The 18,844-nt window shown below is 36.6% G+C and overlaps 1 protein-coding gene across 30 annotated transcripts in view; it reads left to right on the top strand.

Moving 5' to 3' along the window:
* Positions 1–18,844, top strand: part of BNC2 (basonuclin 2) — a 441,344-nt gene that overhangs the window by 229,761 nt on the left and 192,739 nt on the right. Inside the window, exon 1 of one of the 30 annotated variants that reach the window (XM_045468003.1) lies at positions 14,310–14,416. The exons of the other annotated variants lie outside the window; for them this stretch is intronic. The gene's annotated coding sequence lies outside the window, so the exon portion shown is untranslated. Of the gene's footprint in view, positions 1–14,309; positions 14,417–18,844 lie in introns of those variants that run through there. 30 annotated transcript variants of the gene reach the window in all.

Here is an 18,844-nt window from a genome sequence, read left to right as displayed (position 1 = left end):
TTAAAAAATTAAAATACAATAAAATAAAAACTAGATAATGGCACTATGGCACCATATCTAAGAAAATTCGATGACTTACCTCTTCATTTTTTTATTATAAGATTTTGTCCAAAAATATATTTAGCTTATTGGAGTCTCTAATAAGAGTTGGCTAAGAAATCCATACAGTAGAATTGTCCTTCCCATTTTGAAATATATAACTTTAAATTATATCATGTGAGTACACACAAAAATCGGCAGTAGTAATTCAGACATCTAATTACTATTTTTTTTTTTACTTCTCAGTAAAATTGTATATTCTCATAACATTCTAACATAAAGACTGTGCTTACTAAAATAGAAAAATATTTGCTATTATCAAAATACTCAAAGTTATTATAAGACAGTAAATGAAACTAGTTAGAGCTTGTGGCACATTGACTGATAAATTTTACATGACAGAGACCAAGGGAAATAAAGACATAAAATTATAAAGTAAAGAAAATTAATTACTAACTTCCACAAGTAAGGATGTTTACGCAAGAGCATTGTTACCTACCCATGTTCAGAATAATTTTTGGATCAAGATAGTTTATGGTGGTACCTTACAAGGCACTCAGTTATCTTGTAACTCATACAACACGGGATAACATTAAGCCCTTTTTAACCATAGTGACGATATTCAAGAGCCTTGATTTTTTTTACAAATAACTTCAAATATAGTGTTTGTTATTAAACATTGATTAGTATCAAAATATGGCTTCCATATGGGGTATGCTATATGTAATTTATACCGAACAGGGGGTATGCTATATGTAATTTATACCAACCACATTAGTAATAGATTCTATCAAGTGTCATTCCACTCCACCTTCTGTAATTGAATATGAAAGGAAATTGCTGGTGTTACTGGATTGGATTAAAAGAAGAAGACCTTTATTAGGTGTTTTTTTCCCCTTACTGCAGGGCACACCACTCCTGGAGGCAGATTCTTGTGCTCTGACTTCAGTGTTTAAGAATGAGATATTTGAAGGTCTGTTCATAAGATAATTTTGGTAACTGAGTGGCAATAGTTCTCTGAGATTAGATTTTTAGATATACTACCCTTAACACACGGATTGTATTTAGTGTATTTATCACTAGACAGATATTTAGATTTCATGTGACTAACTGTAACAAGTGTATTTGTAGAAATTGGGAAAATAATAGCAGCTAATGATACCCTTAAAGTGTTTTAAGTAGGGGGGAAGGCAAAACGAGGTCAGAAATTAATAGAAGAGAAATGGATATATTGGGGAAAACTCTACATTGACATTTGCAAAAGAAGGTGATGTTTCTGTAGTGTACTTAAGCCCATTGAGTGAGCCTGGTAGATAAATCAGAATTGGAGGATATAACTTATATAAATAGTTCTGTCAAAAGGTAAGGTGAGTAGAGCCCTGTTGTGAAACAAACTGTTTAGGGGAGAAATACTAATTAGAAATCACCTCTGTTAGCTGGTGAGCATAGAGAGAAAATTTGGGGTAGCACATTTAAGTGTAGATTGTAATACTTTATCCCCTGCTAAATAGCCTATAGAGTAGGCCCAAGGTTGGCATGTGATGAAAAGCAGTTTTAATATATTTGTTTCCCACTGAAATTCCAACTTTGGCTTGACTTTGGGGTACATTTTTGGTAATTCAGAATAGATTAAATGAAGAATCATCTTGGAAAGTTGCATTTTAGGTATTTCCTTTGTTGTATGGTTCTTCTTATCAGCATCATGCAAATATCCTTTAATTTGCGAATTGCTGTTTATGTGGATCTGTATTGGCATCGTTGTTACGACGTTGTGATATACCATATTTCAGAACACTTTAATAATTATCAGGCAGATGAAAACAATGAAGATGGAAAATATCCTAGAAAATAGCGACATCATGTAAAGTTTTTGAATGGTTTTAGCTGGGAACAAACCACAGATATATTTAAGTAAAAATAATTGTAAAGTAGAGCCATGGTGCTAAAACAAACAAACAAACAAACAAAAAAACAAAGTTATATGAGGTAGTTGGTGGCAGTGGACTGTCCAGGGTTAGAAATATTTACAAAGAAAAAGAGGCTTTTTTTGAATAGAAAACAAAGTGAGATTTTAGTTATTGTAGCACTAGGTTTAAGAGTAGTCATAATGAAGCAAGCAAGAATAATAGGGCTTTTATTTGTTATCTTTCTAGTTAAGGCTCAGTAATAATTTCATATATATATATATACATATATATACACACACACACTCATGTACTCATGTACATATATATATATATATATATATATATATATATACGCCTTTGTTCAGCCATGTGCTGGAACAGAAGCAGAACCCTAGTTTCCTACTTTCGTTCTTTGGTATGGGGCCATTGTGTTTCAGTAAATAGAGACTTTTGCCTTCTCTTTTTAGACATCTAAACAATGGCAATAATCTATAACTAACTGCTATTCGTTATGTTGCAGAGGCAAATTGTGCAGAAAATTATGGATAATTTTAAAAAGATGAAATACAGGTGGCTCATCTAAAACAGACTCCAATTAAAACCACATTGTATTAAATAGAGCCTGCTTTAGATAGACTCCTCTTCATGCTAAATATGAATGAAGCAACAATTTTAGATATAATAGCTAGTATCTGGATTTTAATATGATCAGTTCTCATGCTTCAGGGCCCAAATATTACCAGCTGGTATTAAGAAACCTCTCTTATAAAACTCGATTATATTGTTTTCCCCCAGGGTATTGCGTTAGGAATTATTGAAAAAGTGGCTTTTATAGGGTATAGACTTGTGCATAAATGTTGGTGCTAAAATTTGACTGGTGTCAAAATTTGCATCACAGTGTTTTTTATCTGTTATCTTATGAATTAAATGCATGAAATGGTGCCTTTGGATTGTGTCTCAGCCAAAGACATGGCAGCATATCCCCAAAATAATGGGTGAACAGAGGTTTGGTCTAGACCTAAGTGTACACTGTGTTGTGGCTTATATGAATTGGTTTTACCTGTTACCATATGAAGAGAATAATTTTTCCAAGATTTGATTGGTCCGATATGCTAATATCTGCAATTAGCAATATCTTGACAAATTGTTTCCTTAATTATGATTTCATCACCCTGGCAGAATGTGACCATTAAAATGATTTGGGAATATTGTGCTTTTTACATATGCATATTCTTTTTATCTTTGTCTTTCTTTGCTTTCAGGCTCCAAAAGACATAGAGAGCCATGTCAGGTTTTTTTGTTTATGCTTTTAAAGAAATTATTAGCTAACAAGGGATCCACAGAAGTGAGCTCCTTGAGGATCAAGGAGCAGGACTGTTTATTCCAGAGTTTTCAGTATCGAAAACAGTACCTGGTACGTAGGTGTTCAGTCAGTGTGTTTTTTGAAATAAAAAGGAAGCTGAGGTGCCTGGGTGGCTCAATTGGGAGTCTGACTCTTGATTTTGGCTCAGGTCATGATCTCATGGTTCATGGGATCCAGCCCTGTGTTAGGCTCTGTGCTGACAGGGTGGAGCCTGCTTGGTATTCTCTCTCCCTCTTCTTCTCTCTCTGCCCCTCTCCTTTCTCTCTGACTCTTCCCCCAAAACTCTCTCTCTGTCTCTGTCTCTGTCTCTGTCTCTGTCTCTCTTTCTCTCTCTCAAAAAAAGTAAACTTAAAAAAATTTTTTTAAAAGGAGTTAAAAGAAAGGAACAATTTCTTTGTCGTAGTCCCCATGTCTCCACCCACCTCCCACCATCCTGATGAAGGAGGTAGCCCTGACGCTGTGGAGAATGGAGCAATGGAGCTTGAACAGTTTTCACAGTGTAATTAAATAAAGGGGACTTCAGAGGTCTTTAAAAGGATCTTCCCTAAGTAGACCCTGCCTCCTTTTCCAACTCTGGTCTTGTCTCCTTGTGCCCCAGCAACACAGACCAGCTTATAGTTGTCTGCTGATTCTGTGGTATTTCACCGTAGAGCGTTCTCCCATGTTGTCTGCCTTCTTCCCTATTCCTTCTCCTGCCAGAAAGTTGTACTTCTTCCTGAAGTCTTTTCAAAGCCTCAGATGAGTTAGTGCCTTTCCTCTGTTTCCCTGGAACGTTTTCTGTGCATTTTCAGACACCTAGACGGTGTGTCAAATTGTTGATGGCAGAAGCTCATAATAGCCTCTCTTTATATTTGTTCAAACCTGGGCCTGGACACAATGCTAGGCCATGGTAATTGGTCAATGAATATTTGCCAACTGAGTCCATACTAGCCCTCTCAGAAATCATAGCATGAAAAACGTTGAATGTTTCTTTAAGAATAAATCCTCCCAATTACTGGGTATGATTCTAAGTTCTATGTTACAAGAGTATGGTTGTTAATTTAGCTATTTCTGCCATATTTCAACCTGGATTATCATATTTTATAGATTTGTTCTGTGGTATTGATCTGTTATGGTGTCACATACTCCCAAGGCCCCTGGATTGGATTCTGCAGGATAGCTTGCTGTGGTTAAGGATGAAGGAATGGTGTTTCACTGGTGGGCATGGGCTTTTATTTTATGGAAGTGCTCTGGCAGTAAGAGGTGCTATTTAAAGGTATTATTTTTATTAGAAAGGTGAAGATTTAGATCTATGGTTCATTAATTTTGTAAAAGGCTAGTGTGTAGCTCAAATTGTGAAACTATACTTTTGGGAAATTGGAGCAGGAGGGACATAAGTAAATATAGTACTTTAGATTTTACAAAGAAAATACGCACATAAATGATAAATGTGGTCTTTAAAAAATTATTCAAAGAAACCCAATTTTTTTAGAAAAGCTCCACAGTTTTCACAGTGCATAGTTTTGAAGTGTAACTACTAGTGAAGACCAGAAGTCTAATTACTAGATTTCTTTTTTTTTTTTTTTTTTAATGTTTATTTATTTTGAGAGAGAAAGAGAGCTTGAGCGAGCATGGGGAGGAGCGGAGAGAAAGAGGAGCAGGAGAATCCCAAGCAGGCTCTGCACTGATGCAGGGCTTTATCCCATGAACCGTGAGATCATGACCTGAGCTGAAATCAAAAGTCGGACACTTAACCAACTGAGCCACCCAGGCACCCTTAGTTCTAGATTTCTTAATTATCAAATTTATCACACTGGAGGAAAACTTTGGAACTTATTTTTCTTGTGTGTAATTTATATATGCTAAACAAACAATTTAGAAAATAGAGTTTAACAACAATGTCAATAGTTCTGTTTTATCCTTTTTCTTGCATTCATTTTAAAAATAAAATTAGGGTCACACTATGTATACTGTTTCATAAGCTGCTTTTTGCTTATTAGTATATTGTAATTATCTGTCTCTATCATTAAATTAATTACTATGAGTTTTAATGATTCCTTAGTAATTTTATCATGTTTGACTTAACCATATTAGTTCTTTTTTGATAGATTTCATTATGTAATATCATAATCGAGTTTTGGATGGTTTCCTTCATAGACTAGCATGCTTTAGTAGATTTAATATGAACTAAGAGTGGTACAAACTGGTTATTAAAAAAAAGTATGTCTTATTTGTTTATCAGCGTACTATTTTTCAAATTCGTATTTTAGTGACTATTTGAAAAGTCTCGTTCTTCATGCTTGAATGTATGTCTGTCATTTGCTCTTTCCCCAATACTATTGGTACTCTCATCCCTGCGCTTATATTTGGCTTAATCCAACCATATGGAGAGATATGACTTCTGGACTCAACATGAACACTTAACTTTGACCAACTCGGCCCTGAACTCCCCTAAACACAGACACAGCAAAATTCACTCAGAAAGCATGTAAACCCTTTTAAGGGCCAAGGATTTCTCTGTTAATGTAATGAATCGTCTGACCATTGTTTAAGTATTTCATTGATGATAGCTTCACTAAAAAAACAAATATTATTCATAGAACTGAGGTATAAACGGAAAGAAAAGATATGTTAATATAACTTTTGTATTGAGTTCTTACTGAAGGAAGCATCTTTACAATTAAGCTCAGAAAAATGTGTTTGGCTAAATTAATTGATAAAATCAAACATCAAAAGCAAACGTTCCCTGTTAGTACTTACATGTGATTTCCCAGTATTTACAACACTTGGCAAAAAAAAGAAAAAAGATAATTTCACCTCTTTTTTTTTTTCCTCATTGAGACTTTGGAAAAGCCAAGAATGTCAACTCTGGGGGTTTTTTTTCCCTTTTTTTTCCCCCTCAGAGCAAGCCTGAAATGGTCCTTGTGCGCTACATAAAAGCTACTGATCACTTGATAATGTTGGTAAAATTTTATTAGCTATTGCCTTCGCACACTATAAAGGTTAAAAAATCTTACCATTTCCACTTACATCTTACATTGCTAGACTAATGCTGCTGGATTTTCTTTCTCTTTAGCAGTAATGTTTATCCGTTTGAATGTTGTTTCACAGAAAGGAAAAGTTCATTTGTGTAAAAATATCTGGGGTTTGCCAGGGAATTTTTTCAGAATGCTCTGTGGTTACAAATGAAGCTTATTGTTGTGTAAATGGCAGGTTTGAATTTTTGTAGTAGCTCGTGGCATAAGTTGATAATCTGTGAATTGCTCTGCGTGTGTGTTTGTATGTGTTCGTGTGCATCCATCAGCCTGTCTGTAAGTAGCTGGATCTTGTGGTCCTCCTCCCGCTTCCCACCTTCCTTATTTACATACATGGATACGCACAATCTTTAGTCTAAAGGCAAGTCCCCAAAGATATACATTGGAGGATGGATGTGGGAAAGCAGTATATTTTTTTAATTGTCTCTTGCGGCATTCCACTTGACAAAGTAACAATACTTTCTAAAAACTTAAGTTTTTTGAATTTGTGGATTTTTGTCTCACCTCTGAAATTTCTGAAACTTTCTCTAAACAAGATGGCTGGCACGTTCTAGGGACAGAGCAGAGACACAGAACAGAGACAAAGCCGCTCTGAGAAGGCAGACACACTTATATTGCTTGTGGTTTTTCAATACAGCTGCTTTCAGATGGGCCGGCTTGTTCTACGCTGGTTCTACTGCCAGAGCAAGACTGTCACACAGCTGGTAGTACTTACTGTACTTGCGGGAAAGTATGTGATTCATTAGTTGGAACCGTATGTTTTTCACCAGTTCTGGTCATGTTTTTGTTAGGATGTGGTAAAAACATAAGCAGGGGGTGAAGGGACAATGGAAACATGTGACTTGTTAAGGATTGGCCCCAACCCATTATTAGCTAAATTGTACACCATAAAATGTCCTCTGTACCTCATAAGACAAATGACTTAATTTTTTATTCCTCAGTTGAGGTCATTTAGTCGTAAGTAGTAAAAATTATCAACACTGAGCTCTTTTTCTCTTTTTCTTTTCTGTAAAGTATTATGATCCGTTTAAACCCCAAATTATAATATGAAGAGAAGTCATGCAAGTAAAAGACATTAATTTGCTGAAAAATGCCGATGACGGGTGAAGAACTTTAACTGGAGTGAACTCTTGCTACTGATAAAATACGAGTATGGTATTACAGCTAATAGGAAACACTTCTAATACTACAGGGTGTGAGAAGAACAATAAATGTGAGTTCCTTTGTCCACACACAATCAAGCAGACTGAAGTTGTATGGCTGGATGAATAAGGGACCCGTCTTTCTTGTAATTTTAGTGTTATTAATGGGCTTGCATCATAGTATCTGAAATGGTCAGTCTTGGTATTGTGCAGAACTGTTGGTGTGAGCTGCATTGAATATTGGCCTCTGATCAGATAGATTTTTAAGCTTGTGAATATTTTACAACTGCGCAGTCCTAAACCATCATCTGAAAGATGAATGTGTCTCTGCTCTGTTGTGTTCTCTGTACATAGGTGTTTGCTTTAACATTTGCTTTCCTCTACTTCATTTAAACACTAGTGATGCTTTTTCTTTGTCCCCACCCCTATAAACCTACTGTTGAGATATGTGACATTTTTGAAGTCTCTCTAGGTAAAATATTGGCACATTAAACCTCTACCCCCTGACGTCGTTTTTAAGCTCTTTTAAAAGAGTTCTGCACCATTCATGCCCCAGCACATAGACTTTTGTAGTTGCTGGACTCTGCAGAATTGGAACCAGGTCTGTCTCTGACAATTAGCTCAACTGGCTGCAGCATAAATAAAGGAATGCGCTCAGGGGCTGTAGTCTGTGACACGGTTTAACAGAGCGTAAAAAGGTGCATCTGTTCCGTGCCCAGATTCAGTCGCCTCACTGTCACTGGGAAGTTATCGACACGGAGACATGCCCGCGCTGTTTGGTAAACAAGCGGCAGGTATTAAATTAACCAGGCTGTGAGTGTGCAAAAGTGCTGCTTTATTAAAAGCCCTGCTATCTTGGCTCACTGCTGGGTCACAAACAGTCGCTAGAGTATCTATTAAGATGACTCATGACAGCAAATACTCCAGTACTCTGTCCCCACTTCCAGAGTGGACCATTGACCTTTGATAGCCTGAGTGCCAGTGGGGGGATGAAGGAGAGAAAGACAGAAGCAAAGGTGTATACAGGCACTTGCCTTTTATGGTTGGTAGGCTAAGCAAGAAGACAGTGAACACTGAGCAACCTCGAGCCAGGTTTTCGCTTAAATTGTGCCATGGAATCCAGTACCAAATTGTAGCCAGGTTTTTGTTTTTGTTTGTTTTTTCTGACTTTCTGCCTCACCCTCCTTGTGGCTGCTACTTGATTTGAAATCTGAAATAATGAGATAAGTGTGTGATCAAAGTTGTTCTCTGTCTACCTATGTTGAGTAGACAACACACATCTTGTCATACACTTCCAGGTAATATTTACTTTTGTTAACTTCTTTAAGCATTTCTATACTTTTGCCTTCAATATTTCGAATGGAAAAAACACATTTTAAGGACCTTTTGCTTTCACTTAGCAATGCAGTGATTTTTAAAGTTTGTTTTTCTTCCAGCTTCACGAATGCTTTACAGAGGGTTATGTGTAGTTGCATACATTGATATGTTGATATGTTCTTCATTTTCATGGTCTTACAATCTTTTTGGGCAATCTGCTTAGGTCTGTAGGCAAATATAACAAGATAATTTCCAGTATACACATCTGTGCAAAAGAGACGGTTATTTCTGAAATTTTCCTGTTCCCCTCCTGGTTGTGTTTCTTTTTAGAGCCCCCAACTAGCTCCTCATCCATTAGAAGATGATGTAATGCCAGTGGGATCTAGCCCCACACAGCTTGAATTAAAATGATTCCAGTTGGTGATACTTGAATGTGAATGACCAGAAGGTGTGATGCATTCAACACTGTATTTGAAGTGCTCACCTTGGAAATCTCTCCCCTGGCTGTTAAAGCCCTTTGGTCCTCATCCTGGAGATCTTACAGCCACACCTGCATTCCTGCTGTCCAGACCTGTCTTTTATTGCTTGTTCTCTTTCTATAGTGATGTCTGGGTGGAGGAGTGAGATGCAGGAGGAGTGAGAGGGTGGAGAGGAAGCATCCTTTCTTATTGTTTGCTCTGAAGGAGAGGGTTGGACAGGAAAGTATTCTATCTGGAGAGTGGTGATGCCTCAGAATCTCTTTCTTTATCTTTGTAACATCTTTGCTGTATGAAGTTTAATAAGCCAGCTGTGCAGTTTTTAAAAGCCAGTGGATTCCATTTTTCATTTGCTTTCCTCCCCCTTGGCTCTGAGCTTTCACTCCCTATTTCCTTATTTCACCCCCCCCACCCCTTTTCTTTATCTCAGGGGAGTTCCCTGAGTAGCAAGACTGAAAAAGAGCCGAGGTTTATGTTAGAAGAAATTAAGGTTAATGATCATTGGCTCATTTTCATATTCTGTGGGTGTGGATGGAGGAGTAATCAGTGCAGGTGGCCCTGCCAGTTGGGAGTTTTTCTTTGTCATCAAGAAAATAAGGAGAGTGCAGGGATTGAATTACCACAACTATTTCAGGACTAAACATATTTCATTTCCCGATCGGGTCTGGTTTAAGGACACAAAGCTGACATTAATTTTATCCAAAGAAAGCACAGCAATTTTTTTTCTTGTTTTATAATTTGACTGAATGCATAGGGTGGATGCATGTTCAAATTTAATTCTAGTATAATCTTACAAATAATACTCTGAAAAGCAAAGGGGTTTTGATTCAGTTTGACAGTTTATGTTTCTGTGCCCAATTACCACTTAGTTATTGAATGTTAAAGAGCTGCTTTCTAAAATGTGCACGCGGACTGCACCAATTGGCTTCCCAGCTGCCTGCTATTACATGAGAGGTGCTCCCTTCTAACTTTTTAAAGGATGTACACATTTAAAGGAGTTATGTTTAGCTAGCAAAGGAAGTGGGGGATTTGGTTAGGAAGTAAGTGCTTGCTGGCCTTGAAAAACTATCTTGTGTGTATTCTAATTTCAGCCACACAAAGACCATTCTCCAAGTAATACTTTTTGAATGTAAAGAAAAAACTTAAATACCCAAATAAACTAGGGAAATAACCATGACTTTAAAAATGTATAACTTTTATTTAGTACCATTCCTTAAAGTCTTTATGTGTACTTAATGCTACTAATGTAACTTTCTACGAGTGAGGGATTCTAGTTGAAGATATGGAAAAGGAAGATTTAAAAGTTGACCAGAGACAATAAAAGTCATTGAGAAAGAGTGTCAACACTAGCCATGCATGGTAGGTTTTGCTTTCTTAGCAGAATGCAGCAGGCAGCTCAAGTGACCTGATTTGTTTTTAAAGCACAAGGTTTATTTGGCTGTTACATTGTGAGTATAATATTAATGATACTAATGTAAAATTAACTTTTGTGTTGTGTGAGCACTTTTTCTTGCCTCCCCCTATAAAATTACAGGTATTTCTATATCTATTTTTGTTGCCATTGTGAGCATTTATATAACTCTGTATGTAAGATAAGCCGCAGAATGATTGGTATCGTCAGGTAGTTATGCTAGTATATGTCAGGCAAATATAAGTAAAGGTGGATTTTGGTTTGATATCCCTGTAGTATGAGCCCACGTGCAACTGAATATTCATTGTATGCCCATTAATATGAATACTTTGTATTATTAATAACACATGAAGAGACCATTCTCAAACATTTAGAGGGCAAGAATATTTTAGTGTTTCTGGAAGCTCCTTGCTGTGAAGAAATAAGATTTTTTTTAAACACAGTTTTTAAGAGTTTTAAGTAGTATTTTAAAATATTTTTAAAAGAAATTTGGTATATCTTAAGAAATTTTCAGATAGGCTAATAAAACTTAATATTGAATAAGATGATCTTTTGAAATCATAGGATTCCCAAGTTTAACATTTAAGCAAATCATGTTATTAAAAAACCTTCAACAAAGATGTAGTAAACCATTTTCTAAGATAATGCCCCTCCCTGTTTACTTCTTTGCTTTCTACTGAATCCTTTTCATCTTGAATGCATGATAGAGCTCAAAACTGGTTTACTTTGATTTTCTCAAAGGCTTTTGGTAAGAGCCATTCTCAGTATAGCCCACATACATCTGGTATTAGCCAAGAAAAGAGCGACTATGAGTTAATTCAGCCTCACTTTAGTATTTATCTGTTAAGCATTAGGAATAATTACAAAAGCAAATAATGTTTTATTTATATATGTTTATTTGCGATTGATATTTTATTTGTATATCCTTAAAATCAGCTATACATGTAGCCTTGTAACATTGACATTTTAAAATGGTCCGCTGAAATGCTTAACAGAGTGTGATTGTTTAAGCCATTCAGTTTTCTCTGCAGACTCCTTAACTTTGGCCACACCATTCTTTTTTTTTTTTTTTTTTTTTTTTTTTTAAGTTTATTCTGAGAGAGAGAAAGCACAAGTCAGGGAGGGGCAGAGGGGGGTGGTGGAGAGAAAGAATCCCAGGCAGGCTCTGCACTGTCAGCACAGATCCCAATGCAGGGCTCAAACCCACGAACCCTGAGATCATGACCTGAGTCCATGTCAGCGGCTTAACCACTGAGCCACCCAGGTGCCCTGAGGCCACACCGTTCTAACTTTTCACTTGCACCTATCTGCCTGAGCTCTTTACTTTGATCTTTCATTCCTGTCAAAAGTTTCTACATTTCTTGCATTCCTCCCGTTGGAAATATAGAATATAACAGAATTCACTGGTAGCTCCTTTTTGCTAACTATGTATTGGGATTTTAAACCCATCACACCAGGAAATAACTCAGTCTGGTACAATATGCTCTTTCCTCTCTCTCCCAGTTTGTAACTCCTGACACTTGTATGCTGCACTTTCAATTTCTTATGGCAGACCTGACTGCTCCTTCTGTCTCGTTTACTGGAATATATCCATAAATGAGGGGTGTGTGTAGGTGTGTTTTAAACATACAGTAACATACTCCAGCAAGGCTTTCAGTGAGCCAGGATATGGGCTTCAGTTTCACCATCATTTTGGTAAAAATACATGTATTAAACAGATTCTGAATTTCTGCCCTATGTTTAATCTCCTTCTCCTGTTTTCCATCTCCTTTCTCCCACTCAGGATGCAAACTGAGTCAAACTCTCAACATAACTGTAAAATAAAATGTTTATTCCTATGAAGGAACTTAGAGAATGAAGTTGTTCATCATTCTGTAATAGTAGAGAAATAACAGTGCAGAATTACATATTTAAATTGTTACCTGAAATTGGTGTTCTTTAGATTCTTCATCCTTAGTCCTGTTTTAATCACATAACACCAACAGTTAGTGTAAGTTGTAGAAGCATTAGGCTCCTAAAAATCTCCTTGCTCTGGGCCTGGCCACCCAAGAGCTATGTGAGGAGGTGTTTCGTGAATTATCAAAGTTAGGAATAACTGATGAGATTGGTGGAGCTATTGCTTCAAAAAATGCGCCTCCAAGAGGGATCAGCCACACCTTGTAATTTAAGATATACCTCCTATGATTTAGTAGAGAAACCACTAACGCTTTTCTGAGGATTTTGTAGGGGATATCTGTAGCCTTCTTACCAGATGAATTACCATCACATGTAGTAAGTTTGAATTCACAAAACAAGCAGCTCTGTTCATTGCTTTATAAATCCATATCCATCCAGGGCACAGATATTTTTTTTATTTTATGCATGATCTTGAGTTATTAGTCACTGATGGGACTCTTGTGATTAATAAGTTTGCCTACATTAAAAAACATTATGCAAATCATTCTGAAAAACTTCAGTTAAAAAGAATCATCAAAGTGAGCTGTAGGTTCTTAAATTAATTAAATAACGAATAAAGCCTGTTTCCTATTGTTTGTTCTTCACTGCTTCTTTAGAGCGGGCCCAAATGAAAATGGACCATGGATTTTAGGAATGAGAATCTGAAAAATAACTAAACAAAATTTTACAGTATTTGGAGCTGTAAAATTTTGAATCTATATCCTTGATTTCCATCCCTCTCATTTGAAGGTAATGAGGCTCAGAAAGTTAAGAAAGAAGATCATTGTCAAATAATCAACAACAGACTGAAGAAGACAAGAGTCCTAATGGTAGACCAGCACTATCCAACATTTTACACACAATTTTAAATTTTCTAGTGATGATTACCAAAGTAAAAAGAAGCAGGTTAGGTTGACTTTAATAGTCTATATTATTTAATCAAATGTATCAAAAATCACCATGTCCGTGTACATTAGATATAAAAATATATAATTAATATGAATATCTCTTAAGACATTTTACATTTCTCTTTTCATACTGACTATTCAAAATCCAGTGTCTGTTTACACTTACAGCACATCTCAGTTTGGACTAGGCCACATTTCAAGTGCTCATTGTCCACATATGGCCAGTTGCTAACATATTAGACAGCGTAAGTGTAAGACACCAATCCAATTTTCTTTCCAGCATGGGAGTATAATAGCTTAAAAGGGTTGACTTGGATTTTTAAAGTCACTATTTTGCTTAATTTTAGGAGAATTGATGGCTTTGATATAGAATTGAAAAAGTAACTGAAACTTGGGGTAATAAGTCTTTGATAGAAGCACATTTACTCAGAAACATCTTTCTGACCAGCAGTTTTGATTCCTTGGTAAATAAATGCATAGTAATACCTCAAGCAAGTAAATATTGTCAAGTTATTTGTTGACTTTCTTCCTTCTTCACTTTACCCCCTGTGAAGCCATGCCGTCTCAGTTTGCTAACCACAGACATGTTACAGGCAGTGTTGTGGGAGAAGATAATGTCTCCCTCTGTTTCTCCCTTTGGAGGTTGAAGGCAATATAGCCTGGCGCTGCCCCGAGCTGAGGCTGTCCGCCATCTGTGTAAGGAATTCACAATCCCAGACAAAAGAAATTGGCAAAGTCTTCCCTCTGTCTGTTCTCCAGATCCTCAAGATAGCCATAAAACACCTGGACAAAATCAGCAGGTGATGGCAAGGGAAAGAGAATGATCAGTCACAGGCGTTGTTGAATCCTTTGAACATTACTTATGGCCTGGACACTGCTGTCACCAGGCACAGTTTGATCTTGGGTAAGTTTTCTGGAAGAGCTTCATTCCCTGGCTCTGTGACAACAACAGAACCAGATAACACTGTGGATAGGGGAGAGAAGAGGAAGCCCAAGGCTTCCCTGCTTCAAGGTATAGCAGTTCCAGGTGGTGTTACCTCCATGTGTGTAAGAACATCCTGAAGAAATAAGTTATATCACCAGATGCATAAAGTGTGCTATTTAGGTCAGTGTTCTTACCATAAACCTGCTAGAGAAGTTAAAATGTTCTCTTATCTACTTACAATAATTGATAAAATGTTTTTAGAATCTAACTATTTGGTGTCATGCATATGCTGTGTTTTTAATCCATTTTCTGCTTTAAAATTCATTTTCTGAACTTATGCTGGAAAAAAAAAGAGAGTTGGCATTATGTTACTCATAGGCTTTTAAATATTTTTTGTTGTGATGGCCACACAAAGCCACACATATATACACTTCCACAACAGTTTGTGTCCTTAGGACTTCTCTGACTGTGTTTGTTGGAGCAGGGTAAATGTAACACTAAAACTCTCAAAAAAGTCATCTAAATGCATCTGTTCAGCATACTCACTTTCTGTCACGTGGCTTACTTTCAACATCTTTTGGGTTAATGACATATCCACAAGATTTAATCAACAGTAAGACATGATCTGGGTTATCTGTTTTTTTCTGTGACAGTGTTCCATACCAGCTGAATTGCATATCATGGAATCTGGTAGAGAAAGGACATGTTTGTAATAGACCAGGAATTAGGCTATAAAGAAATGCACTTTTGCCGATAGAGGTTTTAAGCAAACTCCTTTAGCTGTTACCTTTTCATCAGTGAGAGTTAGGATTTAATATGATGGTATTTAGCTTTGTTTGCCGCTGCCTTTTTTAAGGGTCCTATTTTAGCTATGATCTTTATTTCCAGTGAGAGGGCTAAACCAGAGCAGAAGTGGTGCTGTTTAATTCAGAATTATCCTCTTTCCCTTTGGCTCTGTCTACAAATGTAACCCTTTTTCATATAAATGGCGTCAAGCTTCATTGAATTTAGCTCTGTCTTGTTAAGTACATTAATGCTGTGTTCTGTCATTCATTACATGAGAATTAGTTGTCTATTACAAAGTGGGGGTTTTTGTTTGGAGCCTGATCATGGGAAGAAGGCCACACGTGGCTTAATTTTTTAAGTGCATTGAATACTGGACTTACTTATTTGTGACTTGTATACCACTGAAAGTGTCATGCAAAATGATGATTCTATCATTGAGAAGCCCACCTTACACTGAGCAAGAAAACCTAAAAGAGAAGAACACTTATCACCTTCCTTTTTAAAAATCCCCTTTCCCGCATGTATTTTGTCACATTTTTTTAGTGATCTATACAGCGTCCTTAGAGTGTGTTACGGAAAGTGTTAATATCTTAGAGCAGCAGTAATAATAATCCTTTTACTCAGAGTAATCATGTGCTAATCCACTGGTAAGTCAAAAGTATTAGATCATTTGAAATTCATTGTGTCAGCTCAGTTGAAATAACTGGTATGGTGCTATAAACATTTAGAGAAAGGGAGTCTTTGAACCCAAATAATAATGTCAAATAGTTTGTTAGTGTTACATGCTCATGTTTAAGGGTTTCATAAGCTCAACCCATGGACAAGAGCATTTCAGTTTACATCAATGTGTAATGTATTATTTTAACTGAAGGTTTATTTTTATTTTGTTATTTGGGGAAAGTTTCTTTTCCTCTGGCACTTATGGACTGGGTTTTTATGTTATAGTTTTCACCCAGCAATCACAGGGAATTTGGTGTTCCAGGAAGCCTTTTTTTTTTTTTTTAAGAAAATGATTCTTGTTTTTCTAAAGTATTGTGTTGAATTTGCTCTGTGCTCCTTTATTTTCCTCTCATATTCTTGGGAAGAGCACCAATAGTATACATAGTAATTTTTCTGTGAACATTTTAGCTGAGCAGTTTGGTTTCATTTTTCTCCTCTTGTCCCCCCATGAAAGCCACCCCTTCCTTTCAACTTTTATAATTCACTTGAAGTATTCTCTTCCCCCCCCTTCTGAGGCCTCACTTGATCTACCTTTTTAAAATAGTATTTCTTGCTTTAATGATCTTTTTGCCTGATATGGTAGATGTTCAATTAAAAATTTTTTGAATTGCTTCCCTTCTAAAAAGTTGGGAATTTTGGTGATTCAATTAAATGTGCTGCCATGTCAGTAGATGAACATTTTTGCTGATAAATCATTGTTTCTTCTTTCCTGAAAGTCAGTTGAGTTTTGAAAGAGCACCTCTTTCTTGAAAGCTTCAAAACTAAATAAGCTTGCAACTATTGTTCTTTACCTTTGAGACTAGTCAGCTATCAACTGTAGAAGGCATTGAATTACAGCATCCTAAAGTACCAGCTGAGTTAATTGTTTTTTTTTAAGAATGCATAACTTAAGTAATCGAATAGTCAAGGCTCATGTAGAAAGGCTCATCCTTTCTCCACCCCATGTTCTCACTCCTTGCTTCAACGTGACCTTTCATTTGTAGTTTTGGAAGAATTTGTGTAGGGTTTATGAAGTATTGTAATGTGAGGTTCTCCTCCTTTTTGAGATTGAAATTTACAGAACTTTCCTACTGATTGCATTCTGTAAATAAGGAGAGCCCTCTGAACATTATACTGGATGTCATGTCCCAAGTCCACTGCCATGTTCCCCTCCTGCTGGATCATCCCATGAACAGACTATGATAATGAGAAAGTTCATCTCAAAGGAAGCTTTCTCTGTTACTATAGAATGAACCAAAATCTGTGTAGAATATCTTGGGTGCTTAACTTTGGCCAGAGAAAGAAGTTGTTAAATGCAATCTGAACATTTTAAGCATGCCCCAGCTCAGAGAACAAGGCCAGATGGTCTGGTTTAAATCACAGAAACAGTGTGTCTAACCAGCAGACCCAACCATAGAGGTCATAAGGCAGGGAAGGATTGGTCTTGATGGTCCCCAAGGCATTGGCCTCACTGATAGTGTAGTGCTACACTGAGTACGGGATTGGGGATGATTGATAAGATTCCCATAAGCAGGCCTGGCTAGAAGGGTGCCTGTCTTAAAAGTTGGTAGTCCTAAAAATTGCTTTTGGTCACTGTAAAATGACACTTCACTTTAGAGATTAGTTCAGGAATGGTTTTATTGGCATTACTGGGAAAGGGTAGCATGTCATAATGACAAAAAGTATGGACCCCAGAGTCAGGCTGTTTAAGTTTGAATTCATTTGTACTAGCCGTGAGGCATTCTATGGTTACTGAATTCTCTGTCCCCCAGGCTCCTCATCTGTGAAATGGGCATTATAATACCTATGTCCTACATAGTTGAAATAAATTGTGAGGATTGAATGAATTTATAATGCCTGAAACAGTACCTGAAATATGACAAGTACTATGTATGTGTGTAAGTTATAAAATAAAACCGAGTGCTGAGAACTGTTAGTGCTTCAGAGAACCATCAGTAAAACCCTGGAACCTGGCCCTTCATTAACTGAAAGGTTTTAGTAATCTTTGTGCCTGCCACAAAGACCATACATATGTGCTGTGTACTCAGAAGCTCCTATAATAACCCCACAGTTTTGTCGTTCATCCATAGGTAAAACCTGGAGGGGATGGTTCTAAAACTCTTTGTGGGATTCCCTTGGGTGAGAGTGGGCTGAGTAAACCCCACTTTGATCTAGAAATAGGGCTGTTTTCATAATCCTTTTTATATTGTTCTACTTTGCTTTCTTTGGGTAATGCATTCTTTCTGAAGCATAATATAATTTGTCCTAGAATGATGCTTTTTAGTTGCATTTTTTAAAGCCCAAAATGTTTTAACTTACAGTTTGCATCTTGCAAAGAAGCTATATCTGACCATCAATTTTGGTCCAAAAATCAAGCGAGTCTTTGTTTTTTATTGTTTATGTATTTTTAGGTTTTGCTTATTAATCCTCAAAACATTTAGATGTGTTACATTTTCTTTCCATTTTGGTTATAGAATAAGTAACCTCATTTCCACTGCAGTGCCAAGGTTAAAATGAACTTGAAGATAGACCATGAAATTTACATTTATCAATGATCATCATGACCCCATATTCATTTTCATATTCTTAAATTCTTAATTTTCATATTCTTAAATATATGGTTGTCTGAATAGGTACTACAGATGTGCCAACACTATGATTTAAGCCTTTCACAAGTACCCGTTGTCATTCACATAACTGGGCGTTATGTTATTTGTGGCAACTGTTTACTATATGGTTACTCAGAAATCTAATAATACTTGCATAAATGGCAGTGGGGACAAAATAATTCAAATCAGGAGGAAAGCATACTATGAATTGCTAGGGAGAACCGCTGAAAATTCCCACATGTGCCCAAGAAGTCATGCTCAGTATAGTCGTGGAAACATTAAGTGGACATGGTTGCCAGATTTGCCAACTTAA

Source organism: Leopardus geoffroyi, chromosome D4, assembly GCF_018350155.1.
Source record: "Leopardus geoffroyi isolate Oge1 chromosome D4, O.geoffroyi_Oge1_pat1.0, whole genome shotgun sequence".
Classification (NCBI taxonomy): domain Eukaryota; kingdom Metazoa; phylum Chordata; class Mammalia; order Carnivora; family Felidae; genus Leopardus; species Leopardus geoffroyi.
This window is presented reverse-complemented; position numbering and strand designations above follow the sequence as displayed.